Source organism: Rhipicephalus sanguineus, chromosome 10, assembly GCF_013339695.2.
Source record: "Rhipicephalus sanguineus isolate Rsan-2018 chromosome 10, BIME_Rsan_1.4, whole genome shotgun sequence".
NCBI classification, from domain to species: Eukaryota; Metazoa; Arthropoda; class Arachnida; order Ixodida; family Ixodidae; genus Rhipicephalus; species Rhipicephalus sanguineus.
The window spans coordinates 21,228,141-21,247,723 of NC_051185.1; the positions used below are offsets into that span (position 1 = coordinate 21,228,141).

General features: G+C 44.6%; 1 protein-coding gene across 1 annotated transcript in view; it reads left to right on the forward strand.

Moving 5' to 3' along the window:
- Window positions 1-10,038, forward strand: part of LOC119372393 (mucin-19) — a 283,617-nt gene extending 273,579 nt beyond the window's left edge. Inside the window, exon 2 of the mRNA XM_037642865.2 lies at window positions 8,642-10,038. The gene's annotated coding sequence lies outside the window, so the exon portion shown is untranslated. The remainder of the gene's footprint in view (window positions 1-8,641) is intronic.
- Window positions 10,039-19,583: the final 9,545 nt, after the last annotated feature.

The window sequence follows — 19,583 nt, forward strand, 5'->3', positions numbered from 1 at the left end:
TCTGTCTGTCTGTCTGTCTGTCTGTCTGTCTGTCTGTCTGTCTGTCTGTCTGTCTGTCTGTCTGTCTGTCTGTCTGTCTGTCTGTCTGTCTAAACATCAGTCTCCTAGCCGTGCGTTTTTTCTACCAATCTCTGTCTTCTTGTAGTACAGAGAAATCGGCTACCAGCTGCTCCGCGCGCTATTACACAAGTGTGTACGTGTACCACGCATCGACTGACAGGTGCGAGCCCATGAATTTGTCTCCTGTCGTTGCTTACTCGCGCCAGCAAATAAACTCGGCGTTGTCGCTCACTGTGCAGGTATACTGCAGTTCCAGCAAGATGGCGAGTTGGGCTAGTTGGTTTGTGTTTATCTCTCAAAAATTAGGTTGAAGCGCACCGAAAATGTGGACAGTAAGCTCTGTCCTGTGCACTTCTGCTTTCCATGTTCTGCGGTGCGCTTCAACCTAATTTTTGAAAGGTACTAGAGTTCGGCGAGGATGCGTTAAACATTGCGTCACCGGATATAGCCACAACGTTCGAATGTTGGTGGCAACCAACGTGACGCAGTATTTCGCTATACGTCGACGACAGTAACGTCTACGTTACGTTTAAACTCCTTACTGCTCGTTAGGTTAGGTTCAACTTTCCACGCATTTATAACGCGCAAACTTGGGCTTAAGTTACAGCTCGCGTGCTTTACGCCGGGACTATCAGCAGGTATTGTTCTGCAAAACCCACAGAGCCTTAGCTAGCTATGATGAGCTGCGAAAATGTGAGTTCCCATTAGATTGTATATACACTGTAGCGCTGTGTTTGCACAAGCAAAACATCCAATTTAGTACGTATTAAGACCTGCGCACCTCTGGGCTACGTTCCGCCCGCCACTCTTTGCTGTTGGCTTCGCGACGTTAAACGAAGCTCGCCTCACTTAGTGTCTTTCAAGTGTCCAGAACATTCGCAGCCAGGTCGGGTCGTTGTCTCCTGCATAATTATCTCGTAATCTCCGCACTCATTACCGACAGAGCTGCGGCACAGCCCGTTCGCTGCTGTGCGGGCAGGACTCTTGTCGTCGACAGCGTTAAAGACGCGAAAACGACGCACGCGTGACATAGCCTGACGCCCTAATGTGTCTCTAGTCTCGGTGCTTTGCAGGCATCTCCTCCTTAGGTGCTGTTTAGCTTTCTTTGCACGCGTGACACTCCGGAGCACCAGAACGCATAGTCCATATATCTGCGAGAAGATGCATAATTGCAGAGACACGATACGAATTAGTTTCTGCAGTTGCTTGTCCTCTCTGACATAGGCACGACAGTGTCAAGGTTCTGTTAATGAATGTGCATGATTTGCTTTACTTAGAACTTCACGCGCGCACGTCGAATCAAGTGCTTCGTCTCCGTGAAATGCTTACGTAGAGCACGCACTCACGCACATACACACTCACGCACAAACACACACACGCACGCAGGCACACACGCACGCGCACACACACACATACCCATACACGCACACAAACACACAAGCACACACACACATAGGCGTGCGCAGAGTTCCCCTTCAGGGGGCGGGGTGGCGAAAGTTCATCGCAGTGCCCCCCCTCCATATTAAGTCAATGCATGGGGTAGACTTCGCGCCCCTTTCTTCTTAGGTGACTAGGATGCCCCCCTCCCTGTCTCCGCCCTTGCGCACGCCTATGCGCGCGCGCGCGCACACACACACACACACACACACACACACACACACACACACACACACACACACACACACACACACACACACACACACACACACACACACACACACACACACACACACACACACTTTATTTAATTAATTTTAGGTCTCACTTTTCTTAAGGTGAAAAATCCTTGAACAGGGTGTCTCTACAGCCAACATTTCGAAAAGTGGTGATATCTTCTTCAAGGCGGCAACTGTCTACCTTAGCTCGTGTATGTGTATGTTTCGTATCCTCTCTCGCCTACAAAAAAGAATCGGGGGGTGGGGCGGGGGGAGTAGAAAAGTCTTGGAGGGAGGGATATTGAGATAAGCTGGCACTCCGTAGGCGTGTTTTTCAACTGCGCTGCTAGTCTAATCATTGTAAATAAATAAAGAAACTATGAAGTAAAGTCGAAGCATAAAACTTTTGCAGAAGCTCAGGGTGGAAGACTGCACTCTGTAACGTCGTGCACAACACAAAAGCTTGGCGATCGTGTCTTGGTCGTGTTCTGCTTGCGACATTCTCATTCAAAACTGTCACTGAGCGTTTCGACGAAATATGTTTCTTAAAGCCGCTTTCGGCTTGACTCTCCTCTTGGACTCTCTGCCACTCATCTGACCTGATCGCGTCTCAGATTTTCTGCGACTGACGTCTCTCTGAATGCTCTCTACGAAACATCCGATCGAGTTTTTCTAAACGGGCTTTATGGCTCGTCTTTTCGGAATCTGCGCGCGACATGTAACTTTGTCCCTTCGTTGCTGACTCTTTGGACATCGAGAATACGGGATTCAAATTTCTGGAGCCCAGAGGAGGAGGTTTTTTTTTCTTTTTTATTCGCTGCGCAGTCGTCCCCGATAAAGCTTTGTTGCCACTGTGGACACGGACTTTTTGTAACGCTGTTTTTCTTTACTCTCCATGGCACTCTGCTACCTTCGATGTATCCTGGGACATATGGAAGAGACTGCAAAACTTTGCAAACTACCGAACACACTGTACCACATGCCGTTATTGAAGCTTTCATGCTGCTGGCGATAGTGAGCGAGACGGGGAGTGGTCCTACGAACTCGCTTCCACGAACAAGGAATAGTGACGAATACCGGCGAGTATGCTACACTTCAAGCACAGGCCATGCAAGATGCCACTGAGGCAGCCTGAATATAATCAAACATCATTAATTTAAACATTATGCGCAGATTACTTTAGTGACCACATATACCGCTAAAGCTAGGCGGTCAACTTGCTACACTTTGTCAGAAGGTACATGATCTCTCAACGTTCACCTCCACTGAGCCAAAGTGCATAGTTCTGACCCCTTCAATGTCTTAGCAACAAGAATGACGCTCATCCGCCGACACCGGCTTTTTCCAAACCCATTTTTCACTCTATTAAACACCCCCCACCCCCCCAGCAGAAAGAAATCCAAAAAAGGAAATAGCCCTCATAATCGGCACACATGCTATGATCTGCCCTTGTACCCCCTATCTCCCACCTAACTTCACATAGGAACGGAGAAGAGGGGGGGGGGGGTTGCTGGCAAAGTGCCCAGCCGTGGTATCAGCTTAAAATATGAAGCACTTGGGAAGGACGACGCCGCACGCACCACATGTGTGTCTCCGGCTCTAGAAGGCACTGTGCACCACCTTGTATACAAACTCGCCCAGGTACACGACACGCCTGTAAGCTGAGACGAACTGACAAACAAGAAGACGCGTAACCACCACAGAAGGACTCGAGACATAACAGAGTAGGCCTTCTCTAGCCCTCCTATGGTGGTCGTTCTTCTTTGCGTATTTCAGTAAGCATGTAACAACGAGCCCAACAACGGGTATTACGAAATCAGACGGAGTGGCCTTCGCAGTGACTTTTTTCGTTAAATGTATATAAGGAGAGGTTGGTGCCAATGTGTGGCGTCGGCTGCTCCTCTTGTCTTGCATAATAGTTGCTATCGCAAAGGAAAGAACAAGCACACAACTATAAAAAGAGTGCCTTTGTCCTGGCAAGTTGGTGCGACATTTGCGAAGGCACAGGCACAAAGACGAAGACGAAAGGCACAAGTACAACAGGATCAGTGCTCGTCCTGTTGTACTTGTCTTTCGTCTTCGTCGTTCGTGCTGTGTAACTTCGCGATTATACAAAGAGGCACATGGACGAAACACTCACGTACCTAGCCCCAGTTCTCCAAAACAAAAAAATCACAGCATATCCACGGAGTGAATGATGATGAGTGGGCGAAGCTGCGGAGGTTCATCGGTAAACCGTGAATCTTCCGTGAATTCTGCCCAGTACATCATCACCGACGTGAGATCGGGCGCGTTTCTACTAAAGGTTCGATGAGTTATGACGACTTGCAGCTCACTTTCATTTTACATGTACGCTGTGAATTTTCATTGTTTAGAAAACCATTGCTTTAGAAAACATCTGGCGTCTTTCGTTAAGCAGCTGGCGTCTTTTCGTATTGCTTTAGAAACATCTGGCGTTCTTTCGTTTTGCTTTTACAAAACATCTGGCGTCTTTCGTTAGTTTATTTCATCAATCAACGGCGTTTTGAACAAAATTTTTATTGTTTAATCACGCACAGGAGAAATCTCACCAGGCACTACCTTGGAGGTAAACAATGGCTGCTAATGGGAATGAGAGACAGAAGAAGTCGGCTTTTAGCTAACACTTACACTTCTACTTCTACTAACGTTTCCTACTGGAACATGCCAATGGCTGCTAATGGGGGATGAGAGACAGAAGAATTCGGCTTTTAGTTAACACGCACGCTGCGAATTTTTTATTGTTCAACAACGCACAGGAAAAATCTCCCACCGGCACCACCTTGGAGGTCAAAGCGTAAGACTGGTTACGCACTACGACTACCACGACTACGACTACGAGGGACGAACGGGTGCCGCCTTAAGGAGCTTCGCCCCTAAAAATTGTCCGCGTATCTGCGTGCTTCGCTGCAAATGTCATCGAAAGACGATAGTCTTGTGCCGGTCGTACTACACGAGACCTCCTCCTCTACGTTGAACCGCCGCATCTGCCTCATAGCATCGCATTTTCAGCACAGCCTAAGAAACACTAGCATTTTCAGCGCAGCCTAAGAAACATTAGGGTCTTTAGAATTACTTATCTATGTATTTTCAATTAAAGGAACACACCACCTAATACCTACGTATTGTTGTTGTGCCTCAGGTATGCATAATATTTTTTTGATCGACTGTGTTCACAAGTATGAACGGCCCTAACAGTTCAAGATGGCTGGGCGGTAAGCAAATGGTTAAACTTTGGCCGGGTGGCTGAATCAGGGGGAGGTTACTCCGTATACCTCCCATAGGACGCCTTAATTCATGACGTCAGCGCTGGCAGCGCCAAACGTCCCTTCAGTTAAAATCCTGGCGGCTGGGATTCAGAGACTCGAACGGCAGAATGGCGGCGCACACGGTATGCGTTGTCATGGCAACACTAACACCAACCGCGCCTCCTCTCCTAGCTCCCTCCTGCGCGCCGGGTTTTTTTCTTTTTGTTTTGTTTGCATGCGCGGGCTCTCTCCCTTTCTTTTACGACCCCCCTCGTCCGCGTGCTGCGCCGTGCAGCGCGCCGGGCGTTTTTTTTTTTTTTTTTTGCATCCGCTGCGTGTACTGCGCCGCGCGTTCGTTGCGCGTTTGAATGAGCGCAATTTGCAATCAGGCATTCTGCAAACACTGCAGTCGTGCAGCATGTACCAGAACGCAAAAGAATGAATTGCACTCACAACACAAAATATCTTGGGTCTCGTTTTATTGTCCTTGTTTCCGAAAATCAACATTTTCATCAAATGTGGTGCGATACAGGCTCAGGTGATTAACAGAAGTTATCAACAGGAGATTAACATACACGTGTTCATGATGACTAAACAACACGAAAGTTCTCGGCAAAGTTAAGAACTTAAAGAACAGTGGAATAAAAAACAGAACATAACGCTAGGGCACATATTCAAAAACACAATTTTTATACTGACAAAACTGCAGAACAGCTTCTGATATATGCGCACGATATTGAACAAAATTATTATAAATAACAAAATTGAACATTCCTGGAATGCAAAAACAATGAAAGCAGCTGAAATACGTAAAAATAGAACAATAATGTAAAGATCATTTTAAAGATTTCAAAATGAACTCCGCATATAACACAACTTATATTGGCCGCACTTTATTGACTACATTTCCAAAAACGATGATTTTCATATAACTAGTGATGATAAACGCGGAGAAAGTGAACGGCTGATATCGGATGATTCATGGCATCTCTTCTTGAAGTGCTCCGATTCTGCAATTCTTCAGCTTTTCTCTGGGCGCACCGATCAGCTGTGTTGTGTTCCGAAATACACCCTGAAGAAAAGGGCAAGTTTCAATCAGATATAGAGCGCCGTCGACTCGTGCAAAAGTGAACTCGTTTGTTCATCTCAGAGCAGCACAAGTTTTCATACATCTACCTAATGTCTCACAAATGTGGTTATAGGCGATGGCGAGTAATTAACCGAAGACAAATGCAAAGCACACACTCAAACACCCGGTTCTGTGAGAGTTTTAAACCTGTAACTATAGTTACGTCGCATGGGCTTCATGTCGGCTGCTTGTTCGTATAACGATTTAAACGCAGCATCGTGCCCTTTTAAAATCAGTCATTTTTGAAAACATTAACTGAAGCCTCACTGCAGAGAACATCGGTATGGACGTGAATTCAAATTGACACAATGAAAACCGCGACTCAAAGGGCACGCTCACCTGTCGTTCTTTTGGGGGCCGGCACATATATTCCGGGACTTGTTCTGGAAGTATTCGAGCAACAAAGCACTATGCACGAACAGCGCGAGTCGTAAAACATCGCGTCGCACAAGCACACAGCGAGCCAGCACCATGAAACGGACGAGCGACGACGGCTAACACATGCCTCACCAACGCCAGACACGAAACTTTCTAACGGATTTCAAAGTCGGCGGCGCCAGCAAGGCGGCGGAAAGCGCGCCTCCCGCAGGAAAGGGAGTTGATCCCACCAGAGAGGGGGCTGAAGAGTGTTGGGAGGAAAGAGACGGAACGCAGATTTTAACTGTGATCCCACTCAATAGATGGCGCCTCAATTTGCCATACCGGTCACGTGGGTTTCTTTCACTAGCCTGGCTGAATCGTGTGACAGACAGACAAACAAAAAGACAGACAGACCAAAATTTCTGCCTTTAAGTTCCCCAAGAAAGACTATCGTACGTCTTTAAAAAGTGTCACTTAACTGTCGAACTTGTTGAGAGCGACGTTGTTCTGACGTCACTGCGTATCACGAAGAATACTTCACGAATAAGAATTCAAGTTTGAAAATATTTCAAGTTTCCCCGTCATTACTTTTGCTACAAAACTCTCGCCATTTGCCTAAGTGGTTCGCCAGTTCGCAGTACACGCTTTTATAGGCTATAAAAAGCGGATTGGCTGAGACCCTTGAATCGTACGTAAGAGGTTAAGTAAGACCTCTCCATATTGTCCTCGATAAGTGCCGTAAAAAGGCAATGGCTGCCCTACAACGCGTCTTCGCTTCTTACACGTCATAAGCAAGCTTTAAAAAAAAAAAAAAAAACACGTATTCGGCTATAGAACTGCTTTCTTTTACAGCCGAGCTGGCAATCTCCACGGATCGTAAAATACGAGACATGAAGGACCTCAAAGCCTCGCATGGGTCACGCTAAACGGCCAGTGAACGGCCTTATCGATGCAGTGACGAAACACGCTTGTACACGGTGTTTATTACGCAAGTATAACATCGCCTTCGCAATCCAGTAGCAATACTCTCAGCACTGCGGTTCGTGCAAGTGAATATTCACGAAGTGAGCAAGAAATTCCACGGCGTCCAACAAGTTACGAAACATCACTTCCATTATTTCATTACAGTCATTCCAGGTCACGAACTTGACCTTGCCTTTGTGCGTCACGGGTTCACTTGAACGTCAGTGCTAACTAGAAGTTCTGTCTCCCTGTGAAACCTTGAACTGACCTTATATTTCTAAACATGTAGTCGTAGTGTGATTCAAGTTTCAGGTCAGTGACCGCGCTGGTTCACTTGTTCGCGATTCTGTCGGTCCTCATTAAATTATTTACTCTATTTGTATGTAATGTAGGCAGCTAAAGTTACCCAGTCAGGGTAGCGTTAAGCTGTTAGCGGACAATGTTCAGAAGCATCAAAAGTGGTACACTCTGCAGTATCCATGCAGTAGCCAGTTCCAGTCACTGACTGAATGTGGAAAAACAAGGAGTACTGCAAAAGCTTCGTTCCAGAGAAGGTTGTATCATGTGCCGTGGCACTGCGTTCACATGCAAAGGTTTATGGCCGTTTCATCATGCAATTTGCGCGTAGTCGGAGCTGGCGGCTGACGCGCTGCCATTTATGCACAGTTATTTACAACTCGTTGTTGTTGTTATTTGTGCAGTATAAAAAAAATGTGCCTCTGACTTCGCCAGACATCTTCGATGCATGGAATTACACCAGGAAACTACATATGTATTTGAAAAAGAGTTCCAAGGCAGAGTAGTTCGCAAGAACATATGATAGCCAATCATGGTACTCGAAACCCAACCTTTGTCAGACAACGCTTAGGCACAAACTGTTTATAGGAATTGACCCCTGCTCATCGCCCTAGCAGCCGCATATAGTTTTTTGCCGTATTGAAGCACTACATTGTAACATCATCAAATAAAAGTTAACTCATAGCGCCGCCCGGAGATATGAAACAGTGTTAGCATCTATGACTGTAATGATCGTGATCCCTTTAGAATATGCTATGCTGACATACTAGATATCGCCAGTGCGCTGCTCTGTAAAAATTACAAGCGTGTCCGCTATTACGTAAAGTTTCATTTTATTTACAAATTCTCTTTTCCTGACATCGTGAGCCTAAATAATAATTTCGCCCTCGTTCTTGTTCTTACCTTCGCAGGACCGGTGAAGCGACACGGGCGCCCACTGATTGGCCGAGCAACAACATCCAACGTTGCCAGACGTCCACCATATCGGAGGGAACGACTCCGACACGCCACTTCACGTGACGTCACCAATGCGTCTTGTGCCGGGGGCCAATCAACGACGCTCGTGTCGCGGCTCGAACTGAAGGCGGCGTGACGACTACTGTCTTCTACGAAGACGACGATGACGTCAGCGACAACGTTACAAGCTGCACACACCGCAGCGCACAAAAAGTGACAAGGAATTCAGCGAGTGCATTCTTTTTGCTTTTGTTCTATTAATGACTCGCTCCCCACGAAAAAAAAAATACGCAAAAATGAGTGACGGAGCTACTACGCAATGGTAGTGAGAGTGAACTGCTTGTGGTTATGATTATGATCTTTTAATATACAGCAGGGGCCATGTTTTGAGCTTGCGACGGGGGTTGGAGAGGGGGGGCATGCTTATATATACTAGGCCGTTGAACTGTCGGATTTCACTGCGTCCGTCCTAAGGCAACACACAAGGTCAAACTTCTCTCACATTTCGTGAAATGTTCTGTTTTCTATATATTTTTCCTTTTTCGATGTCTTGGGACTCACGAGATTAAATTTCGTGGGTCAAGTGAAAGCTACAAGCGTTTGAAGATAACGTGTAATGATGTACGTGAGTACAACGTCGTCTACGACACAGACGTACGCTTCCTGCATGATATATATACGAGGTAAACGATTTCAGCGTCTCGCGATTCGCATGTTCCCGGATGTCATGTCTTAACTAATTAACCTTGGATGCTTTAATTAGCGAGAATACGTGGCAGCTGTAATACAAAAAACTTGCCTATAGAAAGACGAAAACAAATCGTACTACGCTAAAGGGCCTCTACCTGTAACATTATATACGGTCGTAAGATTTACATGCGAAGGCCTGTTTCTTCCCATAAAAGCCTATAGGACCGTATAGGACAATGGTACTGGTCTTGGGCTTCATACGCGTTATCAAAATTTTCGTACATCAAACAAATTTTTTTTCCTTAACAACGTAACTTTCTAATAAAGTACCACTAAACCTAACTTTTAATTAATCTCTGCAAAAAATTGAGATAATATTGTTAAGTCAACGTAATTAACTTTTCTTAACTCCTGCGTATGTCTTACAACCGGCCGTTTCCCGATATTGCCGCTAATATTCAATAATAATTAGCGAGTTATATCAAAGCATCTAAACAGTGATTAGATGGCTTCGATTTGAGTTTCTCCGAAATTCGCAATTCTTACTCTGGAATATGTGAAAGTTTATATTGCGGGTACTTTTGGCGTAGCTACGCAAGCTTACGAAAAATCCTTGAAAATATGGTGTAGCTAGATGTTGCTGTCTTCTTTAAGGCAGCACCTGGCAACCTTAGCGCACGTATGTGTATGCTTCGTACCCTCCTTCCCCCCCTCCCCCCCCCAACCAAATAAGAGGGAGAGGACAAGCAACATTTCATGTTCAAGGATTTTTCGTCTCTTCTAGCTACGCGATGTGCAATATTGTTCTACATCCGTACTAATACCAAGAAAAGATTACATTTCGCTGAATATTACTCAAAAACACAGCAAAAGAAGTCAACCTCAAGCAATCTTTTTTTTTCACAGCAATCCACACGAGCAATATTTTTCGGTAACGTTGTCGGATGTACGGCTTATCATATTTTCTAAATACTAGCCGCAATAACGCCTGCTTAAGCAGATTCACCGGATGAGAAGAAACTTCCACGACGTTTCATGAAGTAAGTTTAAAGCCTACCGCCCCATTACGATGCGATCATCGAGGTCATTAACACCTACTTGATTGTACAAGCCGATAATTTTTTCTATCTACTTTCTTCGATGAAGGAAATACAGAATATGAACTTGATGCTATTTGCTTTCACAGATAAGGGAACTGATTTGCTTCATGATATGTACCAATCACTGCTGCCACGTGGTTAACATACGGCTATCGTTGATGAGCTTATTTATTCCGTGACTGCCTTAACGCTTTATTGGAAACAATAGGAGAATGTAAACAAGTTCTTTTTGATATATCCTACGCCGTGCCGTTGTTTTGATGAAAACTACAGTTCACCGAACGGAGTACGGGTTACGTAACTTGTCGTTTCTCGCGTTTCTTGAAGTTGACTGGACATAAAGAAGTGTTTAAAAAAATGTTGTTCAGAAAAGTTCGCTTCGTGTTTTGCGGATTGAAGTTGATGATATGTACTTACGGAACTGACCGCTGGTTAGCAACAGTACGCAAAGAACTTGTATCCGCTACAGCGTATTGCTGTGCTCTTTCTAGGGCGCCAACACCTCGCTATGACGAACCAAACTTCGTTCACGTAAGAAACCTTCGGAACAAACCCAACGCTTCTGAACGTACCAATGCTGTAAATAATGTCCCGCTGAACGTGTCTGTAATGTTTCTGGTTAGTTAACAAGAGATAACTTGGCTACACTGAGACAAGTCTTGACGAATAGCACCTACAGCGAAATGAGCCCAAATCTTTATGGATCTTTAGCCGTCAAAACAATACGAAATATTGTTTTGACGGCTAAAGAACCGCAAAATACAATTATAACGCAGCAGAACGCGACAATTTTGAAAAAAATTCACCAGTTTTTCGTCGATAGCGCTTACGGCTACAAACATTGTGTCCGTATAAAGCTAAATTCCGGTTATAACGAATGACTAGCGATTTATGGCAGGCTAAATGAGAAGAAAACAATTATAACGATTATATTGGTTATCGCGGGCAAGGAATCACCGATTTGTTGTCTACAGTGGTTACGGCTAGAAACCACGAGTTCGTATAAAGCGAGATTTCGGTTATAACGAAGGACTAGAGATCTACGGCTAACATATCTTGCGGCTAAGATTCACTTCGCACTACAGACCCGAACTATGAGACGCTTACAGAAGCGACGCGTGAGGGTTTTAGCCTCAACCGCGCAAGAACCAGAACACACGTACACCCTTCTTAACAGCAGAGGACGGCGCAACAGGTGATCCGATAGTTCCGGGGCGTCGCCATTCTTTTTGTACTCATAAGCAGTGTGTACTACTCACCCACACTCACACACGGCATCTCACGGAACTCTAGTGACTCAGCGGGATTTTAGTGTGCTTTAAGCGTCGCTGTAAGTGCATAGTGTGCGCCTTTCTTTAGGAATGATGGTCACGTGACCTGCCACGAAAGAAATGCCCAGAAAAACTTGATTCTCCGGCGTGCGGCGATGCACAAGCCGCTCTTTGATCATCAGTGGTCCTTAACCCTTACAAAAATGTATGTAGACAGTCTATAGGCTCTCTAAAAATTGGTTTAGAAAGTCTGCAGACTGTCTAAATCCATTTTTTAAAGGTTGCGCCGTAAACAACCATATATCATCAAAGCACGGGCATGATCTGTTGTTCAGATTCTGATGTCAAATCAGAATCAAAGATCATGCGCTGACAGTTCATTGTCATCGACGCGTCTGCCGCTCGCATGCGACTGTTCTGATTGACACTGATAATCGCTGACTGAATGCTAGAATCGGATTCAAGTTTGTTGTAGGCCTAACCGACAGCGGTAACGCCACATACTTGCCCTCACGCGCGCCTGAAATCACATGCGAACTTTCGATTTAGAACCTGAATCGCAACGCAATTCGGGTAGTATGGAAGTCACTCAATAATTAATTTTATCGAAAACTTAATAATAATGGCTGCTACTATTCTTATTGCTGAATGAATAAGAACGTTAGATTCCGGGGAGCACGCTTTTCCAAAACAGCGTGTCTAAATTAGGCCATTATTGAAGAAAGAAATTTTCAAGGAAGTCATTTTTTATGTACTTTGAATACAATATATTCAAAGTTTAAGAAATATACAGGTAAATAAATTCGAGTAATGAAAACACTTATAATCACTTATGTAAAAAATAAAACCTCCGTATTCCGTAACGACTTCAGAAAGAGCTAAAAATACATACTGACGGGCGCAGTAAGTATATGTTCTTCATTGTCCCTGGTGTTTTTTGCGCAGTTGATCGTAACAATGGATTGCTAGCTCGCCCAACGCTCCGTTCTTTATAAAAATATATACCTGTGAGAAATACAGAGTCCGCGCATGACAAGTGTCAAGGTGGAGTCCTGGCTTGTCATAACGAAACATTTCGTGGAAACTGAACCGCTTCATTGGTTATTGATGAATAAATTATTGCGCACCGCTTCCTTGCAATCAAAAGTAGCCAAACTCCCGCGTCAAAACTTTACGCATCAAAATGTACGCGTCATCAATCTTCTCACTCTCGGTTTCCGGTTCGACGCTCCCTGATTTCATGTTTGATTGCTTGTTTCACTGTCATCGCCTGCGACGGCGACGAAGTAACATTACCGTGACGGACGTCAAAATACCGATAACACAGCGGCCAGAGCTCGATAGAGCGGGTGGTACAACGTGATAAGCGGGCCGCTGCTGCTCCTGTTAAAAGGTACCGGTTCTGGTTTCTTCGCAATTCATTAGGCCTTCAATATCGTCTTGCAACTCCAACTTCTAATCCAGCTTCTACGAAATTAAAAGTTGTTATCTTATCTCCTGTTCACACGCTTAAAGTTTCGGCAGTTAGCGCTAAAGACAGACTCCGATGTGAAATAAGACACTAATAAAATGTTAATGGGAAAGCCCATAGAGTACAATCTATTCGCTAAATGAAACAAGCGAACTAGAGCATAAACTTTGAAGCAAGCGTTAAGAAAAAACACGATCTTGCTCCTATCTCGGGACCAAGTGACAGGAAAGGGAACAGATGGACCGGAGGATGGAATGATAATTTTTCCGAGCTTCGAGCACCATTAGGGACAACATTTGCGACGCTATTTTTTTAATTCTTTTTCACTGCGGGAAGCGCCGTCGTGATCTCCTAGTGATGATTGCGCAGAACGAAAAATGAAAAGTGGTGTGTGGAGGGAGTCCAAATGGTCTCTCAATTGCCGCCACGCGCTCGAACGAATCAAAATTAAACGACAAAGTGCAAGAACTGGGAAAATATCCGTGTGCGAAAGCAAAGAAACAAGAAAACTACTGTCGTTCAACGTACGCTATCAAAACACCGAGCAAAACGTTGTTATTCGCCTCATTTTAGTCGCTTTGGAGGGGAACGGGATCTCCACTAACTAGGAGCGCAAGCCCTTTGCGTATCTCCAATCCTCTCACAGTCAAACTCGTGTGCTTATTTTTGCGTTTCTGTTTATTTTTCTAAAAGCCTAACGAGTTGTGTTTTTCTTTTGAGCTAAGTGTTATTACACTCTAATTGCCCTCAGCAGTGAGGAATTAACACCAACTTGTACAGTGGAAACACCGTTCAGTATTTACAGCTTGTGATTGACCCATGTGCACGCCAAGATTAGTATAGGAACTCATAAGCGTCAGGATGCAGTTATGACGAGGGTGTGTTTCCAACCGAATAACTTGGTAGCGCGCAGCTTCACTTTGTTACAGGACGCAGCCACACATCGCATTTAACGCAAGCGATCCGATACATCCACACGGAAGAGAGTTTCAGCACAATTACACCCTTTTTAACACGCCATACCCATCCTGGGGAGTTAAAAAGAGCAATTACACCGAGTCATCTTTTATTAGGGTGTACGAGAAAGCTCCTACTCCCTCTAGGGTTGTAAAGAGGGGTTTTACACGAGATATCACCGTTGAGAAAGATAGGAAGGAAACGAAGGCAGAACGTCAACCAGGAAAACTTCCGGTTAGAGTGCAAATTACGATTCGTAGCATGATCCTTAGCGTACCAAACGCAATTTCTTCAAAACGACATCATTATTAACTATAACCTCCTCCTCCTTGCGTAGAAAGAAAATAATAGCAATATAGCAATAAGCAGTCGCTATCACAATATATCTTTATAACAGGGACATTATGCGCCAGGAAGTGGCGATAAACGTGATTGAGTTATCAGAAGAAAGGAAGCTGTATAATGACGTCACCCTCCGGCGAAATAAGATAAAGCTCCTTACGACGAAATAACTTCTTTGCCGCCATTCCGTGCCGAACACCCAACAGTTCTTAAACGTTTTTTCTTGCTTTACCATTTCTTTTTTTTTTCTTTATCACAAAAAGCAGTTAGTGCGATGTCTGTTTTTCTTCCTCTCTCTCTACTGGCCAGCACGCAATAAACTTAACCGACTAGCTTAAATGTCCTTTCTGCCAAGAAATGTGTTCGGAGAGGCGGAAACTGTCGTATGTTTTTATTATTAATAATTTCTTTATTTCACGTGGAGCAAACAGAACGGATTGTTTGTTCCGGTGACCTAAGCCCACTCTCTGCAAATTCCTCGAATACACTTTGGTTTATTTCTTCTAGCACATTCGTAACGAAACAAGACCGTTTCCTTCAGTGCTACAAGCAAAAACAAACGACATTCCGGGAAAGCGAGCAGCGGTAAAATTAAGAAGGCCGTAGGACGCACTATTTCGAAGCGCGATGGTCTTTCCCTCTGAAACTCTCTTTTATCGAATCAACTGCTTTACGGCCAAGTTTTTTTCCTACGGGGCGATATTACGACTGTTATCGTAAAACGAGGAACGTCGTTCGGTTCTCACGTTTTTGTTTCTGTTACCGGTCACATTTTTCCAGAAATATGTTTTAGTTATTTACAGCGAATATTTTTAACTATGTACAATTTTGTTGTAGTTTTTTTTCTTTCATTTAATGCTTCTTTATTGATAAGCCCACAGACACGACCACTCCATTGAGGAAATCGAGCACCGTGTTTGTTTCGCCCAAACAGGCACGTTCTCTTAGTAATTTTTAGTGTAATCTTTATCGAAGTTTCTTTAGTGCGGCCGTTACAACGGCTAGGGATTAGAAAAGAGTGTATTTTTCAAAACGCAACGCACTCTAACGAGAGAACCATTTAAAGGTGCTGCTTCCACTGCTGTCCGCTTGAGCGCGAGATATTTGGTAATGACATCCTTATCACATCCAGCTTTTCAACGCTTTAAGGCCGGCTGCCTTTATTAATACGGGGCTTAAAATTTCAAGTGCTGCAGTGCTGATCGTTGTATCCCTTCGCTTTTATTATCTCGTATTAAAGACTGTAGTTATATTTCGTGCCGAGACGCGCTTTCAGATTAGTGTGATATTACACGTGGTAATAATGCGGCTGATCGTGTCTCGAACGTACCGACAGAAAATTTTCGTTTAAGTGGGGTCAAGTTATTACGATTTTCAAAGCATCGAGTTTAACGTCGCCCGCTAAAGATAACGACGCAGCCCACGTACTGTCCAATAGTAAAAAGATATCATTCTTGTAAACGCGGATCTTTTTGCGCCGTCAAGGGCGTCGTAAAAATTTGCATCGGCCCTGTACTTGAACTTGACACGGGCGAATAGAGGTCTTCCTGAAGATAGGCGATATCTGGAAAATATTGCAGCATTGTCTGCTGTTTATATGCGTTGTTTATGTATTGTCCTGATTTGAATGAGGCATATAAAAAAAGAAAGTGTTTGGAACGACTTGCTTGTTAAGCATAAATACCTCTTGAAGATAACTGGACGTTGAAGCAGCGCAATGTTCTTGTTTCATGATCGCCAAACCATTCTCCCAACCTGTCACATAAGCTACAGACAGTGAACGTAGTTGTATGGAAATGAAGAAAAAATAACATCGACGCCATCAACACGATTGATTTTCTCTCGATCAATAAGAACAGTTTTTGTCTACATTCGTATAACAGGAGTTCAATAGTACAGTTTTGATCGAAGTAAAAAAAAAAACTTTTGCAAACTCGTGAGAAAATCAGAATTCGCATAGGAGAGAGAATACTCACAATGCAATATTTTATGATCTACACGAGCCGTTCAAGGCTGAAGAAGAAGTTCGCGCATGGCGCTTCTTCAGTTGTTTTTTTTTCTGGCCTTTGTAATTCATCGCCTTAAATTATTTGGACGGCCGCATTTGCTGAGTTTATGCTTAAAAATAGTCTTCGCTGTAACCAACAAAAGTGTGCAGAAAATTGTTTCGAAGTGTACGAAAATCAGCCATTTATCCTACCCTGAGGTTAAACTTCCTTTTTTTTTAACATCGCGAAAAGCAAGTGGCTCATACCGGTTTGATAACATTCGTGAACCTTGCTTAATTACTTTAAAACGCACTCCACGTATTCATGCAAAATAACACGCAACAAGGATAAAAAAATGAAAACGTAGCAGCCTAAAAAGCCGAGCTGTGAAAGTGTCCAACTGTCGTTGGAGCGTGTCGTTTCGACTTCCGGGAAAGAATTTACGGCTACGAGCTCTAAAGAATAAATAGCGAACAAAAACTTGGCACTCAGAAACTTGAAGAACAAATGTCAAGCTCAGAAAAAAAAGAACTACAGTATTGTTCCCAGGTATCGGGCACAGCGTGCTTTCAATGGCGACGCTGTTTTAACATTTACAGTGTGCGCGTCCGTACGTCACCGTTCCAAACAAAAGTCCGACACGAATACACCTCTTGTGCGAGCAGCAAAAACAAACAAAACGAATAGATCCAAAATCACTAACCACGCCCAAAGAAGCCAGGGCGACGTAGCTACGTAGGCGTTCTCTTAGGCTCTATGTCGAGGAAGGAATTGTGCTCCTGCGATTCTTTCTATTTTTCTTTCGTCTCGCGCTCTAAATTTCAAACTGGGGCAGGTCGATAGTGCCATCTGTCGCGAGCTCACAGCAGGCCTCAGAAAGAAAATAAAAATGAACAACCAAGAAGGACACGTTTTGTGCCGATTCTACCCCGCTGCGCATTGGAACACTTGTATCTCCAGGCCGACCCGCGTTGTTTTCTATTAAGCGGCGGCCAGGCGTTGCGTGCCCTCATGAAGACAGATGGATGTATCGGTGGCGCAGAAGGCAAGAGAGGGCACGCTTTTCGGCACGGAGGTGGTGGGTCTGGTGCCGCCGCCTATCGGGAGTTGTGGGAAACGGCCGCTTTTGGTTTGACCGATTGTTATATGCGCCTTCATTTCGTCCGAATCAAAGTGAAACAGGCAAACCTTACACTCGCGCTTCTGCGTGGGAGTTTGACACTCAGGCTTCCTAGCCAAAAACAAAATACAATAACGTGAGACTGCAGGTAACATTTGGTAAGGGATGGAGCAATAAGCTTTAGTGGGATGAATCCAAGGGCTGTGAGGGCTTACGTTGTATCGTTTTTTTATTTAGTTATTTTGAAGAAAGGCGAGAGAGAATGTCCCGTAAAGCTGCAGAATTATACCTTTGTTCTTTCTCCGGACATATAGTTCCGTTTTCACTTCTCTGACTCGCCCATCTCCACTGACATGAGCACTTGGCATGGTGGTCATGAAAAAGCGACCACCTCGTGCAATCAATAGGGAGGCACGAATGAGCCGATAAGATTACGCGGCGAAGGTACAGGGCACTGATGTAGTCAGCGTGAACCAAAACATGTGCACATGAGTATGATCGGAATGTCCCCCTATGCCACCACAACTTTAACAAAGTCAAACTTACCTCGATGAGTGGTCTTCCCTGCGGTTCACCAATTGAAACTGACGTAAATCACTTAAAATTCACGTTCTTAGCAGACAAAACAACACAGGTTTGATTGTACCGTTACCGCAAAAAAAAGATCCCATACTGCGTCGTGGCCTGGTATCAAAACAAAATTCTTCAAAATATTTCGTTTCTTTTTCAACCATGCCTTTCGTGTCGAAATAACAGTGAGTCGGCAGTTTAATGTGTCATTGCCTTACAAGGCTCTATTGAAGCTTGCTTGAAGACTGGAATTCTGTTTCTATCTATGCTGCTTACAAAAACGCCGAAAGAATTCTTACAAGGCAGCCAGTACAGGCGCGTTTCTGATTTATAACATGCAAGTCAGTTATATGTGCTAGCGGAGCGCGTAATATGCTTATACTCGCAAATTTGCACCGTTTCTGCCTCTACACGGTGAATAATTGTTGCCGCTGAGCGCCTGCCAAGGAAAAAAGCAGCATACTTAAATGAATTGTAATGGTTCACAATGCGGGCAAACTTGCAGGGCATGTCGTCATGGGCATCGGCAAGGGGGTGCAAAAAAAGGCGCTTGACCTCACCCCCCACCCTCTCCCAAGACAGAATCCTGCCGACGCCCATGCATGCCTTGGTTACACTCACGCCAATATAGTGACAACTAGTTCTGCAAGAGTGAACGGTTCTGGAACGTCCTTTTGGCAAGCGGACTTGTCGAAATGTTGGCTCTAGCGACTGTTCTTGTTCCATAACTTCCAATGACTACATGAAAGTTCATGAAATCCGATTTCGAATAAATTTGTCCTCATACACACACATACAAAACAGAAGCACGTAATCAACAAACGCACAGTGATATCTGAACTAGCCGCTTCCTCTATGGCATAGCATCTGGGCATTTTTCTCGCGGCATATCACGTTTAACCTAGTTAAGCTGCGTCGGCGATGTCTTGAGAAAGCGCGACTAGCGTTCACCTGGGTTTCGTGAGTGCGCATCGGAGGATCTGGCTGCGTACATCGACGCTCTGTTAACGTGTGTAACTGTGTACGTATTACGACGCGAGTCGATTGCACAACAACCACCGCGTGATTGTACAACAACGACTGCATGCAGTTTGTACCAACGGAACGGTATCGAAAGAAGTCGAGACACGAAAGTTTTTCGCCCAAGACTGACACCGCAGAGGCCTGCCTCAGGATTCGAAGCGATGCCATAAGCTTGGCCTCTATACCGAATTCTTTTCTGGGCTAATTGGTACATACCTGTAAACTGCAGAGCGTAAATTACGTAAGGGACAATGAAAAACGCGCAGAGCACATGACTCTGGGTTGTGTGTGTGTTGCAACAGCACAGGACGCTCTGATGTGTGTGTTGCTACAGCACATGACGTCCTGTGTGCACAGGACGCTC